This window comes from Dermacentor andersoni, chromosome 6 (genome assembly GCF_023375885.2).
Source record: "Dermacentor andersoni chromosome 6, qqDerAnde1_hic_scaffold, whole genome shotgun sequence".
NCBI lineage: Eukaryota > Metazoa > Arthropoda > Arachnida > Ixodida > Ixodidae > Dermacentor > Dermacentor andersoni.
The window spans coordinates 135,127,972-135,143,715 of NC_092819.1; the positions used below are offsets into that span (position 1 = coordinate 135,127,972).

The 15,744-nt window shown below is 43.1% G+C and overlaps 1 non-coding gene across 1 annotated transcript; it reads left to right on the top strand.

Annotated features, from left to right (window-relative positions):
* Positions 1-954: 954 nt before the first annotated feature.
* On the top strand, positions 955-1,116 carry LOC140219152 (U1 spliceosomal RNA). The gene has a single exon (XR_011895364.1). It is a non-coding gene; the product is annotated as a U1 spliceosomal RNA (small nuclear RNA).
* The last annotated feature ends 14,628 nt before the right edge of the window (positions 1,117-15,744 follow it).

Consider the following 15,744-nt stretch of genomic DNA (forward strand, 5'->3'; position numbering starts at 1 on the left):
AGACAAAGCCAAGCACCCGTGTAGAAAGACATTCCTGGATTGGGTTCCAAGCCACATTGGCACAGAGGAGAATGAGAGAGCACATGCTTTTTCCAGCGTTACGATTCTGGGCCGCGGCTTAATTTGGACGACCAATTTACGACAAGGGATATCCAACAACATCGAGCTGGTCACGATACCGAACTTGGCATAGGCAGCAAGCGATTACAAGGGCAGAACTTTAGCAGGCCACTACCAGTATACACATTACGACATCGCTTGAAGCCGCAGCCATAGGTAGGAATTATTATTATTAATATTATAATAATAATAATAATAATAATAATAATAATAATAATAATAATTATTATTATTATTATTATTATTATTATTATTATTATTATTATTATTATTATTATTATTATTATTCATGCGCCCACCATGGTTGCTTATTGGCTTTGGTGTTGGGCTGATAAGCACGAGGTCGCGGAATCAAATCGCGGCCAGGGCGGCCGCATTTTGATCGGCGCTAAATGCGAAAAACACCCGCGTACTTAGATTTAGGTGCACGTTAAAGAACCCCAGTTGTCGAAATTTTCCGGAGTCCCCCATTGCGGCGTGCCCCATAATCAGATTATGGTTTTGGTATGTGAAACCCCATAAATTTTGTTTGGTATACTGCATGCGGAACAAGACGGAGATAACCTTTAACTACCGCAAATGAACACGCGCTCGTGTTCGAGCCTTTATTCTTGATTTCCGCGGCATGTTAGTAAAAGAAGGTGTCCATAAATTTCAAAAATGCGAGAAGTAGGATTATACGTTGTTTGCTACAAGGCTTTTGGTCGTAAAGACTGCCTTGTATGTTTATGTGATATATTATAGCATTTACTATAAGACGCGATGCACTCCTCGCAACCATCGCAACGTATAGGGCCTCTTGAAATAAGTAGTGGTCCCGATGAATCACGCTTCATACTTACCTGGTGCCGAGTTCCCGATGATCACTGAGGTCGGGGCTCCGTGCCGAGGCTAACCATTGCACTGCAGTTGGCTGAAGCATGCCACTACCCCAAACCGGGGCAGGTGGGGCATGTAATTTTTGGTAGTGGGCCTGGGCGTGCGCGCCAGCCCCTTCACATTTAAATCCAAAATAAGAACTCGTGCATCCTGCCTTCGAGTAGCGACCACGTTTTCACTGCGGAACGAAACTAAGATAAAACGAAGGAAGCATCCGAGTTGAACTTGGAAGACATCACTGTTGCGATACGCAGTGTTTATTTGACATATTTGTGAAAGGGTGGCTGTGTATTTTGGACGATTGCGAGCTCACGGGGGCACGCGCGGGGCGATGCTCCAACCGCCGTGACGTCATGTCTGCCTGCTTGCAGCAGCAGCATAAGCAACCGAGGTGGGCAGCCGGTACTTGCCTGGCGTCCGCCTCTCAGTGTTTCATAACCACGCAACCATGCAAGGTTCGCGTGAAAGCGACTGCACGAATGTCGCAATTGCCTAAAAGTGCGACGTCACCCTGCTCTGTAATGGCTTTCTAACGATGGGTTACTTCAAGTGTACAATTCGAATAATGACTTAAGCCGCGGTTTCGAACGCAGTTGAAGCTTGAAATAAAACAAGGGCCGCAATCTTGTACACGTTCGAAAAGCCGACGTTCGATTTCGCCTGCCGCGATTGTCCAGGCTGCGCCGATATCGCGGCCTAGACCAATCTACTCCAATCGCGTGAGGCGAAATCGAACGTCGGCTTTTCGAACGTGTACAAGGTAGCGGCCAACGTGTTCAGATTGTATCGAAATTTTTCCCGCTCAAGTTTCCGGACACTGTACCGAAACGGGGAGGCGATTCGCGCGTTGTGTCAACAATATTCACACGTCAAATTTTTGGACGCCATGGATCCAATGTTCACCGTCGCGCGAACTGCGTCGCTGTGACGCCGGTTTTTCGTTACATGTAGGCCGGGTTTTTAAGTGGGAATGCGAAAGTTTGCCGTTTTACATAATGCTTGCTATTATTCGTGGTGGGGTTGTTGCTTCCACTTCTAGCTCAGTCATAACAGTTCCTCCTTCCTATTCTAGCTCAGTTCGTGGCGAGAAGAATACGGCTTCGGTGGTACTAAGACGTGCTTTTAGTAAAGTACTGAGCGTCGGTTTAATTATACATGCAACGAACATTGTGCTTTTTCGTGTTTGTTTGACAACGCGGGCTTGATTGGTGACATTTCTGTAGTAGCAAGTTGCGCGCAGCTGAGTGCTCTAACACAGGCGTGTGATTAGGTAGCCCATTTTTATAAAGAATGTGAATCGTACGGTGGTGCCATATTGAATCTGTGCACATGAGTTGCGTTTCGAGAGGAGCGCAGCGGTGGTTTGAACCGCCTTAGATGTCGGGCGTTCTTTGTTACCGGTGCAATTGCGCCGGCACGTTCGACTGCGATAAGGCACGCGATGAATCATAGTTTTCTGTCGCGATCTAAGAAGTGTATCCGTTGAGCGATCCAGCAATCCTGATCGGGTTGGTTGACCTAACGCAGCGTTACGAGGCAGACGACAAGCTGCGATTGTGACCTGCGGTACGTGGATCGTCGAAGCTAGCGGTGGAAAGTGCCCGTGTAGAAGCACCCGATCCTGACTGAACTCGACAGCGTTTTAAAGTGCTTAATCGACAGGGCTATAAATCCATCATAGGTTTCGGCACCACAGGGACGTCACAGTCGTAGTGTCAACGAGGCAGTGATGGATACTTCTTTGTGCTTCCGAGGTGGCATTACACGCCAGTTTCTTCACAATTTCTCACTTTTTGAATCTTTTGCACCTTTCTTCCTTCCCGTTTTTAACCCGCAGTGATATCGCATTCACTCGCTGCACCTGCGCGAAGCTGCTGCTGCTGCTGCTGCTGCTGCTGCTGCAGCTGCTGCTGCTGCCGATGCTCAGCGGTGGCAGCAGCATCCATTTTAATGATTCGCTGAAGTTACAAGGAATAGCCCCTCAAGTGACTGCGCCAGAGGGATAAAAATTTCGCATGCGGAGGGGGTAAATAAATTGGCATGCGAAAGAGAACGAGGGCGACTTGCTTGACTCTGCCAACAAAAGCAGTGGCGCGTGTTTGTTCCCCCTATTTCTCTCTCCCTCTTTTCTTGTACTATCGTCCCTGAAATATGCAGGATTTCATGGGCAGGTGTCGGCCCTTTGTGTTTTCGAAGTGGTTCTGGTACTGAACGGCACGCTTGTGTGGGAAAGATGCGCGGTCGACACAATCACAAAATCCGCACCACACGCCTACGCGACCGCACGGTGCGACTACTTTTTCACATGCTCCCGCGAACGGCGCTACTCAGCAGCGTCTGTAGCGCCGGAAATCCCAGCTTGGGAAGCCCATGTTCGAAGTTCTTCAAGATGTTCCCTTTGATCAAAAAGGGCTAATTGACAAACCCTTTTTTAAGAAAGCCGTACTCTGCACTTTTATTTCTCTTTTATTTATAACCAAAGCAATAAGCTTGTTTTAGGAAAATCTTTTCGAGACCTCTAGAAAAAGAAAACGATAGATATCAGGCAATCATTTTTAACGTTTATCACCATTTTTATATGCGGACATTCACAATCCATATTTTCTCTGGGAATATATACGCCTGCGGAAAAACGTGTTATATATGTGAGCCAGAATAAGGGCGATTTCACGTATTACAAATTTTAAATGTCAAATCTGTAAGTCGACAGCACCGAAACTACGAGGATTTTCTCTTTGTAGAAATATTAGCGTTTATTAATTGGTCCAATTAGTTGAAAAAATGTGGAAAAATGTTATCTTATATTAAGCTTAAAAAAGAATGGTTCTCTGTTTTGTTTTAGGTTTCCTATGCAGCGCACAACTGTTTCTTATATTATTATTAACCTGCCCAAATATCTCTTACGAGTAGCGCTCCAGATAACCACACAGAAACGAAGACTAGAATGAACCAGGGCATAACATAAGTGAAGTTTTAACTATTTCGGCAGCAAATTTCCAATAATGTGCATTATTTATATCACCCAACGCAGTATGTCGGTGGTACAAGAAAAGAGGGAGAGAGAAATAGGGGGGACAAACTTCTACGCAGTTTCTTTGCCAGCGCTTCAAAATTTTCGATGACTTATAGTTTCAATAGCACAGTTTATAAATTTAACACCAACATTATAATCATCAGGTTTGTTACGAATTTTAAAAATGATACAATTAGTTTTGTTAACATTCATGTGAAATTTATTTATATCTAACTAGCTTTACAGTTCGATCAGCCATCGATTTGCTACCTTTTCCTGATCGAGTCCTTACATGTCAAAAATGTGCCAGCGTCATCTACATATACTATTACATGCAGTATCTATCTATCTATCTATCTATCTATCTATCTATCTATCTATCTATCTATCTATCTATCTATCTATCTATCTATCTATCTATCTATCTATCTATCTATCTATCTATCTATCTATCTATATATCTATCTATCTATCTATCTATCTATCTATCTATCTATCTATCTATCTATCTATCTATCTATCTATCTATCTATCTATCTATCTATCTATCTATCTATCTATCTGCATACGTCGTGATGGCGTCATAAGTGATTCATTACCTGGACATTACAGAGGGAGGCATCTGGCATCGAATTAGTCTCTCCCGACATGGTACCCACGGCAAGGGCTGTTCTTGTGCTCGATCACATCATTGACTGCGGAATCGAACACTTTAGACGTCATACGTATGCGTATTACTTATCCATCAATTGTCATCTCCTGTTCGCTATCAGTGACAGACGAGCAGGCAATGCGCTGCTGTTTACTAGCGCTGCCAAACCGATGGACGTTTCGTCCTAAACGGCATAGATGTATAGAGCGTACAGTCGCGGACAGAATATTACGGACCATGAAATCTAAGAAAAAGCTGAATATCTCCGCAACCTCACAACGCAATCTGGTATTTGCATTTTGGACCTCGACTAGAATATGCTAACAACGTTGTCGTGGGCAGTTTTACTGGTTACTACTACAGGCTGCTCGGGAATTGAACGTTTTCGGAGATCCCGTGGTCCATTTTATTCTGTTTTATCGTCTCTACATATATTAGTTCATTGAAAGATATGTATATAAAGCAAATAACCCCCATAAAAATAAAGCCACATGCAACAAGGAAATATAATGTATAACCCTGTCTTGCCACTTATACGATGAAGCCGTACAAACTGGGCCAACAAAAAGTACCATTAGAATACTGTGGTTGCAGTCAATTTGCTTTTTCTACGTACAAGGCGAAACGACATGCGTGACGTCCGTTAATAAAATCTCCACAAACCGCTGAAGTTGAGGAGCATATCATTCGAGCAAAAAATAAAATGTATCTGTAGGCGCTTGTGTTGAAATTGACGCCATGAGGTTGCGCACGCTCTTATACGTCGCGAGCAATTTGGCGCCGCTGCAGCTTTGAGTTTTTAGAATATTACGCATGATCTCATCCATTCTTATGCGCCCCGTATAATGCTGCATGCTTTTGGTGCGTTTGGTGCACCAGAAGGACCAAACGTCAGATGTGACCTAAGCAGAAAACGCAGGCGCGCTTAGGCCTATTTCTATGTAGAACTGATTTTTCAGTACCATTACTTATGTGGGCAGTTCCCGAGCGCTCGAAGTTTGATATAGTGCGGCATCAGAGCGCACCAAGTGGCGCCGCATCGTGCGAGCTTGCAAGATATGTTGTACTTCGATGTAATGCATTTCTGAAAGAGGAACAGACCTTTGTTGAATGAAGCAGGTAAAATGGAACTAACAAAAAGAAACGCCCACAACACCTCAAAGCTCGATCCCTTATTATTGGCGGCAGCTGGTCGTGTCGTTCTCCAGTTGTTTTAAAGCACCGTATTGCTCGGGAAACCGAAGCAGACCGCCGAAAAGTCCTGGCATCTTTATTTTTTCTTCCCTTAGATAACTGTCTATTCTAGACCGCGAAATCCGTGCATTCACGCGCAACCCCGATGACTGCAATTTCGTCATCTTTATAAAGCTGCTGCCATTCTGCAGCGAATTCTGTTTATTTCTATTAAAGGTGGCGCAGAATTTTCTTTCCCTCACTGCCGCTGCAAGTTCGTTCCCGTTGGAGGGCTCATAGTATACTGGCTATTGAATAGCGTTCTTGTTGTGCCGCTTGGTGCAAGCGAAAGTATGTGAAACAAACACAGTCGCGGTCTCGCATCATTTTCATTATGCTAAAATGCTAGACATATACAAAAACAAATGAAGGATGCATTCATTCCCCTTATTTATGTCCACCATTAGATGAGCAATTAGTATGATTTACTCTTCCTAACTTAGAAAACGATACTGGCTCGCCGTTTAGCAAGAGTCATTGGAAAAGAGTCAAACAGGGGAATGCTGAGGGAATCAGATAACGCCAATATATCGCGAATTTCCTTTATGGCAGCTTTACGCTGCAGCCTGGAGCCTGAAGCCTTATGGAACGTTACGCTCCAGGCTTATCAACATGTGTCAATGTAATGAAAAACACGGCTCACTTCTCGTACGTTAAAAGGGTGAGAAGCTGCGACAGTACGTTACCTTGCCTGACGATAAATGTAACCCAAGGAAACACGCCATGCGAGGAAAGAATACAAAACAGTGATGTCGTGCATGCCCGTTTTGTGTGTGCTGCGACTATATGCACCATAAACGGTGATTTCATTTAGTCTCGACGAAGAGGTTCTTGGGTTTTGTGGTGCGCTGCTCCATGGCGCCACAATCGCGCTGTTCATCGCAAACGGCTGCAATTACTAAAGTGCCTGGCTTTTTTTTTTCCTTTTCCACACTACATTGTCTTCTAATTTTTACGTTTCCTTCTCAGCGCTCACTGAGATTTGTCAAGCCTAATCGGGAAGAACCTAACACTATACACAGTGGTAGCGACCAATGCTATTTTTGCGAATTTCTCACTAGATTTATCAAACTTGGGGTGCGTTCAGCGAGAAATGTACTACTTGGCGACTGTCCACATTTTTTAGTTACGTGAAAGAACAGCTCGCAATCTTTTAGCAAATGATAATTTAATCCAGTTGCGTCAACAATGACTGTATATAACATGCTTTAATATTCAAAGCCTACCGAAAGTTCGTATGTTCTCGCATGTTCCTCTTGGAGCGCTCCAGGGGCAGTCAACTTGTTCGGGTGCTTCAAAAAGGGTCCTCCGACAGAATTCGATTGATTCTTTAAAATTGCTAAAATTCGAATTGGAAAGCGCAGAAATGCTATCACCGACGACTTCGGGACCATATTGAGAGCCGGGCAGTTGCTGATCCCTTGAGCACTTCGCAGCTTGCTTCGGCGTGCTTTAGCCGGTGTCCATTCCGCCATTTAGGCGGTCTCGTAATTCTGCTTTTATGCTTTGTGTGGCCTGAGGGGGAAGCGGCAACATTTGCATTTGTTATTGGTACTTTCAATTCGCAGAAGTCGAGAGGGAAGCAGCGGCAGCACCTCCATCGTTCACAGGAGTCGAGAGAGAAGCAGCGACAGCACCTTCATCATAGTGCTAAAAATTTCCTGAGCTGGCATAGGACCGCGTTTCAAGCAACGTCCACTGTAGCATCACTATCGTATAGAACAATACTTTATCTGGACCACTCTCTCCCTCTCCGCGAATAAAATTAAATAAATTATGGGGTTTTACGTGCGAAAACCACTCTCTGATTTTGAGGCACGCCGTTGTGGGGTACTCCGGAACTCTGAACCACCTCGGTTTCCTTAAGGTGCACCGAAATCTAAGTACACGGGCGCTTTCACAATTCGCCCCCATCTAAATGTGGCCACCGTGGTCGGGATTCGATCCCGCGACCTCGTGCTTAGCAGCCCAACAACATAGCCACTAAGCAACCACGACAGGCTCTCTGTCATAAAATGGCACTATGTAATGCGCACACGTTCATTCGGGCATCACCGGAAATTAACCTTCGCCATCGCTTTTTTTTTTTCTCTCATTGCTCCGGAAACGGATTTGCTATTGGGATAGTTCTGGACTGGGATCTGCAGCGTCTCAGAATCCGACTCGGACGACCACATGGACGTACTGGATTTATCATAAATGTGTGTAATTACGATAAAGTCGGCTTCCAATCTTTTACGGATGACTGTGAAAAGATAATGTTTGCACGAGGTGTAATGTCCGAGACGTGGCGGCCGTGACGTGTTTTTGTCCCCCTGCCATCACTTCCAGCGCATGCAGCCTGGAAAAGCTTAGGCTTATATAATATATTTTTATATTTGATTTTGTGTTTGAAATTTTGTCTTTTCATCGCCCTCTCTTGCTTCATAGGAGACAGCGCCTCCGGGAATCTGGCGAGAACGTGGACGTTGTGACAGCTGGAACCAACTTAGATCACAGGCAGCCGCGTTACCCAACGCTGACGCTTTCTTGTGACCTCCAAATAGTATCGAAGTCAACATAAGGCCTATCTGATGAGCAATCCTAACAAATGAGACTTAGTTAAAAGCGATAGACATGGGCGTTGACTATAATTGTCGTTAATATACTCAGAACACGCCCAATCTACGTGCATCATCACCGTTTTGACAAGCTTTCTACGTTGGTGTAAGGCAAAGACAAAAAGAAGGAAAACATTATTATGAGAATCATGGTGATAAAGGTGACGTCAGCACTGGGCAAACATATTACCAAAGGCCATGGAGTACATCCCGAATGAACAATAGTTGGGTAACATTACCCAATTTCTGAATGGCAGCTGATAGGGAGTAAACACACTATTCGAGCTATGTGAATAGTGTTTTTTTTTTTTTTAAGACTCAGTCATATACGAATCGATGATGCCAAAAGCGGATGGATTGGAACATCGAGTACTTTTGAACTAGTTTGCGAATACTGTAGGGCCTTTCAATTTTCATTATAAAATATTCCCATCCCGGTATGTACTAGGTACAAACTCTCTGTCACAAAACTGCAAATAATAACGAATGCCTTAATAAATTAAGAAACAGAGCATTCATAGCAAGTAAGCAGTTTATTGGCAAACTTAGGCACCGGCACATTATACACAGTTATCCGCTATAATGATAATGGCAATCTCATGTGCCACTTAAAATGTGTGCGTACCTTGGCGACTAAACCGGTAATGCGGGTCGTCCTTGTTTATCCTGTTTATCCACAAAGATCTGGCGGTCTGAGGGACATGGCTTACTCTAGTAAATATTGTCCAGTTTGGAAGGCATCAAAGTTATCGCATTTCTTCTTCAATTTCATGTCTAATTGTGCCTAGTGAACGATGACCAGTATTTGAAAACAATAAAAAAATATTCAAATTTCCCAATAGTGACTTTTTTTTATTCAGTAAACGAATCATATAATATAACATTAGTTCTTCGAAATTTTTAAATATTGGCGCACACCAATGCACAATTTATAGAAGGAATTACGATAGACGTAAGAGCTGTGACTCGCAATATCCCGGTCCACCTGTCTCGAAAAATCAGAAACGTATTCATTTGTTACTATTGTCGAAACATTTCGGATACTCAGACGAAATCACAGCTTTTATTTCCAGCTATGAGGCAGCGGTCAGTCACATTTGAGACAACTGAGGGCGTATTCACGGACAAACCACGTTATTTATGTTATATGGTCACGGCACAGCACAATGTTCACGGTCCCGGCTAACTAGAAGGGATGCGTATAGTGCTCGCTCGTTGGTATTCTCACAAGTGTAGTAGAGTCTCCGTCATCAATGCAGTGAAAGTATATAGGGTGCTAAATGAAAAAAAAAATAAAGAAAAACGAATGTTCAGGCAATGTATATTTGTTCGCACCTACACGCGCTCCCATTTCGCGCACTAGTCTCTTCGCGTGCATACTCCTGCTTGCGTGATCGCAGATCAAGAAGATGGCGTGAAAACGAAGTAAAACATTAATGTATCTACTAATGGCCACAGTCAGCGCGGTTCCTCGTCTTGCTAACCCTATCCCCGGGGGCCTGACCCCGCTTCTGCTATTCATTCCAAATAAACAACAATGAATGAAGCATGAGATTATAACGTGCCTAGAAGCCGCCATCCGGCTTACGAATGGCCCCGAACAGAATATGAGGCGATAATGCCCGGGGGATGCTTTTATACGGGCTCTCGAAGTTGTCGCAAAGTAAATGCCATCTTTGAGTGAATGCTTTTAGCCCTCCTCTTCAGGTATGAATAGTTTCGAAGACAAAAAACAAGGAGGCGCTGCTTCATGCCAAATTCCAATATTTTATGCAGATGCTCAGAGCTCGATCGATTGATTGTCTGTAGTACTAAAAATGAGTGATCCATGTGATTGTCCTTGGTTCTCGAGCAAACATAGGTGTTGGAAACATAGACATTGCCGGAGTTCCTTACGTAATCATTCAGAACATTATTTGCGAACATATTTATTTATTTATTTATTTATTAGTATTACCCTCAGGGCCAGAGGCATTACAGAGGGGAGTGGAACATACGGAAAAAGACACTATACAGGTTTTTCTTCTGCTAATACAATGTTAGCTAAAACGATGAGATAATTGCGGGAAGCAACAAAAATTCAAGAAATTGACTGATAACAAATATAATTACATAGTTGGTTAGTTACATTGCAATAAACTTGTGTTTAACACATTATGAAACTGGAAATATTGAACAGTGGACGTGACTGCTCCAGGAAGGTGGTTCCAGTCCTGTGAGGTGCGGGGTACAAATGATTGATAACATGTTTGCGTTAAGCACAACATTATTCCCACCTTTTGTGCATGATCGAAACGAGGGGAAATGTATGATGGAGGAAGAATATGGTCGTTGTGTAGGGCGGGACTGTAGTATATCTTGTGGAAGAGACATAGGCGGGAAAACTTGCGGCGGCAGGCGAGTGACGCAAGCTGTAGGGACTCTTTCATTAAAGTGATACTGGCAGTACGACTGTAGTTTCCTAGAATGAAGCGGACAGAGTTATTTTGGACAAGCTCGAGGGCAGAGGTTAATATAGAAGTGCTGGGGTCCCAGATTGAAGAGGCATATTCGAGCTTACTTCGGGCTAAAGATTTGTAAAGGATGAGTTTTAAAGAAACAGGAGCAGATGAAAAATTGCGCCGGAGGTAACCTAACGAGCGGTTTGCATTGCTAATTATTTTGCTAATATGAAGAGACCAAGAAAGAGAGGAAGTTATGTGCACACCCAAGTAGCAATAGGATGTTACGGATTCGAGAGCGGAATTCTCGAGCAAGTAGGAAATGGGGCAAGAAGTTGTACGGGAGATGCGTAATACCTTACATTTTGTAGTGTTGAGTTCCATCAGCCAGACTTTACACCAGTTAGATATACAGTTGATATCGTTTTGAAGGATCGTAACATCATTTTGGTCAATAATTTCTCGGAAGACTACACAATCATCGGCGAATAAGTGAATGTTAGAGGTCATTAATATAAATGAGAAACAGGAGAGGGCCGAGCACTGAACCTTGGGGCACGCCAGAATGAACTGGCTTCAACGGGGAATTATAAGTGTTAGCAGGCACGAATTGTGAGCGTCCGGTTAGAAAATATTCGATCCAGGAGAGAAGTTTCCTATCAATGTTCAATTTTCTTAATTTAAAGAGAAGTAAACTGTGGCAAACTTTTTCAAAGGCTTTTGCGAAATCTAGGAAGACACAGTCAGCTATAGAAGGACGATCAAGAATTGTATGTACCTTGTGTGTAAAGGAAGCCAACTGTGTTTCGCAGGAAAGAGATCGGCGGAAACCATGTTGAGCCTTCGAAAAGAACGAGTTGGCATCAAGAAAATTAACAATGTTTGTGTAAAGAACGTGTTCGAGGATTTTACACGGGATACTAGTTAGTGAAATCGGGCGGTAGTTCAGGGGTGAATTTTTACTTCCAAACTTATGAACTGGAACCACCTTTCCGACTCTCCAGTCGGATGGCAGTGTGGATCGATTCATCAATTGATTGTTGGAATATTTTGGATAGCATAATACCAGAATATATTTTGGTACTTTTTAAGAATTTCGCATTGATAAGGTCAATTCCTGGGCTTGAGGACACTTTCAATGATTCGATAATTTTTTCGATGCCAAGGGGTTGTATAATTACTGGATCCATTGTTAGAGAATCAAAACACTGCACGTTGGGAAGTGTTGTAGACGACGTTATAACAAAATTACGGCAAAATACATCATTTAATACCACAGAGCAGACGGCAACTGGAATCGCATCACCAGAAGAGTCAAGTAACGTGATTTCGCTATTACGGTCGGGGTGAATGGTTCGCCAAAACTTTTTTGGGTCATTACTGAGCATAGCTGGCAGAGTATTTTGTAGGAAATTATTACGAGAACATTTCAGTGCGGAGACATAGGCATTATTTGCTTTCACATATGCATCTCACCACTGCTCGGAGGGAGAATGCTTGGCGGAGCGATGGAGCCGCTTTTTTTCTGTTACGAAGTCGTTTTAAATTCGAGTTATACCAAAGTGCTGTTGTATGCGAAGAAATAGTGCGCATAGGTACGTGCTTGTCGATTAGTTCATGTACTTTTCTTGTAAACATATTCCAGTTAGTTTCGGTAGTACGGCTTTCAAAATCATCTAAGAAAACGTTGAGAAACGTAGACACTTCGTTATTAATAGCTTCAAAGTTGGCTTTACTGTAATTACGAAGGGACGTTTTGAGTCTCCGGTTTATCGGCTGACAATATTTTACTTCAAAACAGAGCGTTAAATGATCGCTAATACCTGGCAGATACGATAAATCAGAGATCATACGAGGACAGTTCGTTAGTATAAGGTCAAGCGTATTTGCCGTATTGTGCGATAGCCTAGTAGGTTGAGAGACAAGCTGATAAAGAGAAAATACCGAGCAAAGATTAATAAAGTCAAAGCTTTCTGATGAAAATGGTTTCAAAGCCGGTGGCTCAGAAGACCAGGAAATGTTGGGAAAGTTGAAGTCTCCAAGGAGAAAAATGAAAGCGTTAGGATGACGTGCAATAATAGTATCAATGGCATCATGTAAATGGGCAGCAAAATTTGAGCAATTATTGGGTGGACGATAGCAAACGCCAAACACAAAGCTTTTATGGCAGATATAAGCGTGCGCCCATACAATTTCTAGGTTAGTTTGAACAGGAATATAGGAAGACGGAATATCTCGCGAAATAGCCAACATAACACCGCCTCCTACACGTGATTCACGGTCACAGCGATAAATGCTGAAGCTAGGTGCGTCATGAAATATTTCGTTGTCAGTAATGTTTGGGTGAAGCCAGGTTTCAGTGAGCGCAATGATAGATGAATTACACGTGTCAACAACTCATTCAAGTGACTCACGCTTATTAAGTACGCTTCTGACATTTGCCAAAAATACAGACACACTGGGTGCCGGCGACAAACCACCACGTCCCCTCGCGCTTACCTATGATGATGTTTCGCCAGTCAAGTTTGGCGCTCGGGAGTTGGGGAGTTCTTCCATCTGAAGGGTACCCGGCTGTCTCAATTAGATCCAAAGGTTTAATAAATGCTATATATTTCTTCGCGTCTTCTTTGAGGGGTACTTCTCTATATCCTCTGCAGAAATTCATTCTGGAGAACCGTTCACACCCGCCAGTTTCATATATCACATTAACTATGCAGTGAATGGGAACAGCTCAGTTGGCTTAATATTCGATCAATTAATCAGTGCTCAAATGGAGAAAACCATCTTACTTAGGCACAAAAGTAATGATTGATGCAAATGGGCATGTCAGTGGTCTTGTGATGCCACAGTCGAGCACGCCTTCGAGGTCTTGGCTTCAGTCAAATCTTGCTCTCATGAATGAGGGTGTAGGGTTTTCTCCCAACTATAACTGTGTCGATCAACTCAAACGGAAATCTTTATTGCGGTGGGAGTGGATGTGTGCAAACGAATATGAGTACTGAGAACATGGATGCAATTTGGTTAGATGACATGACTACTCTCTTTGGATAGCTTTGCTTTCACATTTCATGGAACTTGCGCTTTGCAAGTTTCTGGCCATTTCTTGACAACTTGCGATACATCTGTCGCTAGAATAGGAAAAAAATATAAAGATATCCGATGGGTGCCTTTGAACTCTGATACTTCAGCAGAGAAGCACAATACAATAATAATTAAGCCACGTACGCATGCTTCAGCAAAAAATAAAACAGCTCTAAGAATTTCTCCTGTGCAAGCCAGCGCTTCAGACGCTTAGCGCGTTAGGCCCCTCGCATGGCAACAGTTTTCTTATAAAATGTGAATGCGTGCTATGGATGAAGAATGTCTAGCTAAGGATGAAGAATATAATTGCAGGATGTGTTCATCCCTCGAATTTTTTGCGCGAACCCTGATCTTATTTGATGGCGTGGCTCCTTTCTACATGATCAACTACGCCGTGGGGTGTGATTCGACACATTTTATTGCGGAATAAAAGTACCAATTTTCTTCAGGGTCTATCTTGCTGGGTACAGGCAACGTTCGCGACTGAAATTTGCAGTCCGTATAATTACCATAATGCGCCGGCTATCGTTGACAACAATACCACTGAAGGTTGCTTTTGGCAGGATTTCATTTCTCTTGGACACAACATTGTTCATCGGAGGTAACTGCTCCGTTGTTATCACATCTTTTTACAAAATATTCCTCCGTACGAGCTTTATGTGAAGTTGAGGGAGGATGAAGTCAAAGTCTACTGCGTAGAGTACCAGTGTTGACTCTAATCACATAGTTCCTAAATTGACTCTCATATTGTAAACTCTCAGCACGTTCCATTGCAGTCATGAACTTCTATAGAGTTTCCTCCGATGATATTATTTTAATATATACTTCTTTCAAGTATAAGGCTGACTGAAGGTCCAGTTTCTACGAAGGCTGGGACGTTTCGACTCTGCGTTCATTTTAAGATAAAATATATTTGCCTTCGTAAGATATAGGACACCTTGCTTATTATTGAGTTATGTTTGAAATCCGTGGATAATCTTTCTTCCGCAGTTCTCCTAGCGTTTCATTAGTGTATCAGCCGGGACCCCACGGCAATAATTACGCGGTAATTCACTGTGTTCTTTGAGCTGGTGAACTGTAGATGCTTTGGTTCCCTAGAGTCGCCCTCATTTGTCCGCTGAAATCTGCCACAACAACCTACTTTACAATGTGCACAAGATCGTCTGCAGATCCTGGTCACATGTGTTTATTAGGTACTGATATTCTGTCATCATTCCCGGCATTACTCGTGGCACAACGAGAGAATCCAGATGCTTCGGCTTTGATAGCTCAAGTACGTGACACTTGAGCTAGCAGTAATAAAAAAACATGTTTCGTCTTTTACCTGAGCGTCTTGTCCCACATTTGCTTGAAAACTAGAGCAAAGACAGTTTCGTATGCCTACCAAGCTTCTTCATGCTCGGCGATACTAGGATGAAAGCGTTTTGAGACATTCCCGCTAAGGTATTTTCACATATTGGCTGGCTAACCTCCCTGTCGTTCCTCCCCTTTGGTCTCTCTCTTTCATATATTGAACACGTAGTCAATATCCATGCACCAACCATTCTTTTAGCACGCATAGTTTTTAACAGTCGAGACATGTATTCAGACTAGTCGAGATGCCGTCTAGTACCCATTGCTATATTTGGGATTGGTGCTTGCCAGATGCTGTGGGTCTATTGAGAACTTTTTGTCCCAGAAGCTATTGGTTTTGAACTTAAGCACAGCTGTGGCAATGTGTCTCAC